Source organism: Schistocerca gregaria, chromosome 4 (genome assembly GCF_023897955.1).
Source record: "Schistocerca gregaria isolate iqSchGreg1 chromosome 4, iqSchGreg1.2, whole genome shotgun sequence".
Classification (NCBI taxonomy): Eukaryota; Metazoa; Arthropoda; class Insecta; order Orthoptera; family Acrididae; genus Schistocerca; species Schistocerca gregaria.
In genome coordinates this window covers 253,406,664-253,412,663 of record NC_064923.1, presented here as the reverse complement: position 1 = coordinate 253,412,663, position 6,000 = coordinate 253,406,664, and positions in this window count along the sequence as shown.

The window sequence follows — 6,000 nt, the reverse complement described above, 5'->3', positions numbered from 1 at the left end:
CAACCTACGCAATGGACGGTAATTCCCTATTCCGCCTGTAGCTAGTATGCAACCGATAGTGGACGATGAAACAGAATGTTGCAAGGAGCCTATTATTTTTTGTCGGACGATTGAGGAAGACGTGAAGGGATTACTTTGCTTGGCCCACAACACGGCGATCGTCCTCTGGGCTGTTGAGACTTGGTCGACCGAAACCTTGCCGGCGAGTCTTCTTGCCCGTATATTCCTACGCAATCCAACACTGAAGAACTGTAAGGTCCCAATGGTTCACAAATCTGGATGCTGAATGATTTGACTAGCGCGACCAATCGAGACCACGATGAGACCCCTCTAACACTGTCAGGCGCCGATAACGCTGACTCGCACGAGTAAGCCACATCTTCGTGTGCTCCGCAGTGCTCATTCAAAATCTGACGCTATTTGGGTCCCTTACACAGCCTACCAGGCCTGGTAATAACACTACACATGAACAACAATAAAGTACTGTGGTGGCTGTACCATGTGTCACAGAGAATTGAAGCCCTAAACAATTTACACATTTGGGTACGGTGTGCGCGTGTAAGAAGTTTCACTGACATCCGACCATGTCTTCTGAGTGCTTCACTATCTATGACAGGCAATTTAATTCTGCGTAAATAAAACATCACTATAATTTTCCAGAAATATATTTTCTCCTGTTTGATTCCTATCGCTTACTAGGATAGGTTCACTCCGACGGCGCTGGAGCCTAATGGTCCATTAGTTTCTTATTTTCAGTCAACCTTAGTTAACTTTTTCCATTCTTCGTTTCAGACAGAATCGGATTATGGGTCTGGTAATACTGTCACATATAGATGTCTCAGTCGGTTAGTGAGCTACCTGAGTGTTAATAAGTGCTTCGTGCTCCTCAGTTTGATAGAAAGTTGCGTTCATTTAGTTTCGTTAGTTTGTCAGTAGTAAGCTCGTCACATGTCGTTACAAATGTGATTAGTAGGTCAACAACGAAGGGGTTATAAAGCCGTGAGCTCAGGAATTTGCTTCCGCTTTGGTGTGACGAGTTAATAACCTGCAGCAATGTACCAGTAGGTTGCTCATTGGAAAATTTGTGGCATGTTCTGTATAAGGGTGTTCCTACACGATCCATCTCTCCCCCCTCCCCCCCCCTCCCTCTGTTGTCAGGGACCCCTGAACGCTGTGGAGAAAGTGCGTCTGGAACTGGTGCTGGTTAGGTTTGGTGAAGCTTTAGCCAGCCTGACGGAGTAGCAAGTCTTTGTTGCCAAACGCTGAACCATTTGGCTTGCAGTCTCTGACATACAGTGATCAGCCAGAATATTGTGGCCACGTACCTAATGGCCAGTATGTCCACTTTGGGCACAGTTAACAGCGGCGACGCGTCGTGGCGTGGAAGCAGTGACGCCTTGGTAGATCACTGGAGGCATTTGGCATCACATCTGCTCATGTAAGTCACCTAACTCCCATGAATTCCGGGAAGGGGGGAGATGAGCTCTGACGCCACATTCAGTCAAATCGCAGATGTGTTTGATCGCGTTCAGATCTGGCGAGTTGGGGAGCCAGCACATCAATTGGAACTCGCCACTGTGTTCCTCGAACCACTCCATCACATTCCTAGCCTTTGAAATGACGCATTATCTTGTTGAAAAACGCCATACTGTCGGGAAAAATGATCGCCGGTTAACACTGGACCCATGGATGCGCATGGGAATGTTCACCAGAGCATAATGGAGCAGCCGCCACTTTCTGTCTGCCCCGCATTTAAGGTGTCAAAGAGCTGTTCCGCTGGAAGACGACAGATTCGCGCTCTCCCATCGGCATGATGAAATGATATCGGGATTCATCAGTCCATGCAACGCTCTGCCACTGCACCAACATCTACTGCCGATGGTCACGTGACCATTTCAGTCGTAGTTGCCGATGTCGTGGTGTTAACATTGGCACATGCATGGATCGTCGGCCACGGAGGCCCACCGTTAGAAGTGCTCGGTGCACTGTGTGTTCACACACACTTGTACTCTGCCCAGCATTAAAGTCTGATGTTCGTTCCACCAGTTCGCCACCTGTCCTGTTCTACCAGGCTGCCCAATCTATGACGTCCGACATCTGTAATGAGGCGTGACAGCTCAACCCCACTGACGTCTGAACGTGGTTTCACCTTGTTTTCGCCACGTCATAACAGCACTCCTCGAACACCGGGCAAGTCGTGCAGTTTCCGGAAAGCTCATGTCGAGCCTCCGGGTTTCACAGTCTGCCCTTTGTCTAACTCAGATATACCGCGCAGCCTCCCTGTTCTGCACGCGGACAGCACGCTCGCTCATACTGCATGCGCCGTGCGTATGTCTGGCTAGCAGTTAATGCTCGCCAGGTGACTCTGCTATCGCCTGGTTTGGTTTATACCGATAGTAGGTCGGAGGTCATACTGTTCTGCCTGATCAGTGTATAATCTGCGAGATTCGGCTTGTTCACTAACGAGAAATTAAGTGTTTCACTTTCAATATTCAGCTCTAGCTACAAAGCTGCATTGAGTCATAAAATAAGTAGAGAGAATCTATAAACAACTACGATCGGTTGTTCATTTCGTTTTTGAATTCTGGCACCGAGCCCTGTTGTTCAGTAGCACTAACACTGCTGTCGCATCTGGAAGGTCCTCGTTTTGCTATCCAGGTTTACATTTTCCACAATTTCCCTTAATCGCTTAAAGCAAGTGGTTGCTTCGAAAAGCACACGACTGATTTTCTTCCCAATCCTAGTTTCTGGTCCGTCTCTGCTCTATCTCTAATAAATTCCTCGTCGAGGGAACTTTAACTACTAATCTTGCATCACCCCATTCCGACACTGACAACACGTGTCGAAAACTGGAGGAGGTCAGTCTATCATTGCTGCAAAACTTTGAACGAGTAATTCAAATAAAGATTCGTACCTACACTTATTGAGGACTAAGATTTTTTATCTTTTTGTTTCGCTGAATACCTCACATCTAGATCTGCATCTATATGGTTACCCTGCAAATCACACTGAAGTGCGTGGCAGATCGGTCATCAAACCACCTTCACAATAATTCTCTATTATTCCACTCTCAAACAGCATGCAGAAAAAAGGAAAACCTGTATCATTTCGTGCGACCTCTAATTTCCCTTATTTTATTATGATTATCGTTTCTCCCTAGGTCGGCGTGAATAAAACATTTTCGCATTCGGAGGAGGAAGTTGGTGATTGAAATTTCATGACGGGATCCCGCCGCAACGAGAAACGCCTTTATTTTAATGGCGTCCATCCCAAATCCTGTATCATGTCTGTGACACTCTATCCCCTATTTCTCGATAATACACAACCTGTTGCTCTTTCTTGAACTTTCTCGATGTATTCCGTTAATCCTATCTGGTAAGGATACCAAACCGCACAACAGTATTCCAAAAGAGGACGGACAAACGCAGTGTATGCAGTCTCTTTATAGATCTGTTGCATCTTCTGAGTGTTCTGCCTAAAAATCGCAGTCTTTGGTTCTCCTTTCCCACAACATTTCTATGAGTTTTCTCCAATTTAAGTTGTTCATAACTGTGATCCATAGGTATTTCGTTGAATTTACGGCCTTTAGATTTAATTTATTTATCGTGTAACCGAAGTTTAACGGATTCCTTTTGGCACTCATGTAGATGAACTTACACTTTCTATTATTTAGGGTCAACTGCCAGTTTCCGAACCATATACATATCTTTTCTAAATCGTTTTCGTTTTGTGTTCATTTTTTGATGCCTTAACGAGACGCTAAACGATAGCATTATCTACGAACAACCTAAGACGGCTGCTCTGATTGTCTCCTAAACAGCGAAAGGTCTACAAAACTACCTTGGGGAACGCCAGAAATCATTTCTCTTACACCCGATGACTCTCCGCCAATTACTACGAACTGTGACCTCTCTGACCGGAAACTGCAAATCCAGTCGCGTAATTGAGATGATATTGCATAAGCAAGCAATTTGATTATAAGCTACTTGTGAGGTTCAGCGTCACAAACCTTCAGGAAATCTAGGAATACGGAATCACATTTGTTTCAGAGGTAGTTACTTACTGCTAGTTTGCTTGTGTATTTATTAATGAAATTTTTTCATCCAATCTCCTTAATGTCACACATATCATTTGGATCTACATAATGTTATGTTCATTCAAACTTCGGAAGAAGCAGCACATTCTACGAAGATGGATTTCTAATTTCGTACTGTTTCTGTTAGAGATCAAAATTGTTCGTACTTTCTTGTATTTACCTGTCCTTCGAGTAAAATTTTCTTTATTTGTAAAAATGTGGAAAATTTGTTCAAGAGCGTGATGTCTGTCAAATGAAGCCGCACTCAAGTAGTCACTAATCACTTCGCAAAAAAGGCCGAATTCGTCAACACAAATGCAGCCGTGTTTAAGAACCGAAGTTGTAGGGAGTCAGACGTGTATGAGGGAGTAACAGGTCTCCGTGGATAATCCGGCCATTGTGGGAGCCACAGGCCGCCTGAACATTTGGGTGGCTTCGAGCACTCTATGGCCTCTTCAACACATTAATTCCTTTGTGCTGTTAATTCCTACATTTGCTTGCGGCGACAAAATTCCGAGCATATTCGCACGCTTACCGTGTCAACAATCACTACACTGTTAAGAGCCACTCAGCTAGCGAGAGGGGTCCCGCTGGTGCATTCAGTTCACATCACTGGAGGGGAGAGGAGGCGCCGCGACGTCGCGGATTAGCAGCCACCCCTCGTTCCTGTAATACCAACTATCTACACAGGGCGTCCCAAAAGTATTCGTGCGTCTCTTGCGTTTATACCGGTATCTACTTCACGGATGTGTAAAATTTTGCATCCATAATCGGAAAACAAGATCATCCCGCAGACACATTTGCGATTCAGTGAATCATAGACTACGAGGTGTATGACAAAAGTAATGAAACTGATTTTTTTTCTACCAAAATTTTTATTTTTTTTCAAGCAACAACATTGCCCTCTTCAAAGCAGTTCATGTCAGCAGCTATATTCAGGCGGAGTCGTTGTTCCCAGTCGTGGTAGCCTAGCTGAAGTGTTGCAACATGTTCTCACATTCTTTTGAATGTTCACGAGAGGCCCAAAATGACATCCTTTTAAACCACAAGTATTCAGATCAGGTGAACAGGAGCTGTGGAACAACAGGAATGCCCTTGAGGTCAATAATTCAGTAATGAAACTGGCCTGTAACATGGGTCGTTGTCTGAAATGTCCGCTCTCACTCGGATCACCCTTTTCCTGAGCCTTTAAAGGACATCTTTGTTAAAAACTTGGTTGACGGTTTGTCCTGGAGGAACGATCTCACAAGAGCATGCACACGTTCGACATTTCCGTCGGTTTTGGCAATTGAAGGTCTCTCTGACCCAGGTTCATCTTTAACATGTTCTCGGCCTTTCAAAAACGATTTGTGCCAGCGAAAAACTTGTGCTCTTGAGAACCAGTGTTTGAAGTTTTCAGAAGTCATACTTGCCGATTCTCCAACTCTAAACCAAAACCTGACAGCATAGCGTTGCTCTAAATTTCTCAGTCCAATTTTCGTAAGACACAACAGAAATACATCTTCTCTGATGGCGCTCTCAAAAACCACATGATGGCTGTACATAGTTGAAACTCGTACTGAGCATCTGGGAAGGGTGAACACACCGGCTACACGAGTGGGACGACACAGTGTTGCCGGATAGTTCGCAATATTCTCAGTCTCATTACTTTTCTCACGCACCTCGTATGAGGTGGTTTCTCTTGATGTTTGCACTGGATTCGGTTGATGACAAGACGCTTTAGAGATAGTAGCGTATATTTTTGGAATTATTTCCTACAAATAGAATGCAAGCATAATGTAGGTTTGATAAAAACACAGAAAGATGACACGTATTATATAGGTAAAATATCACAGACTCTTTTCAGAATGAAATTTTCATCCTGCAGCGTAGTGTGCGCTGATATGAAACTTCCTGGTAGATTAAAACTGTGTGCTGGACCGAGA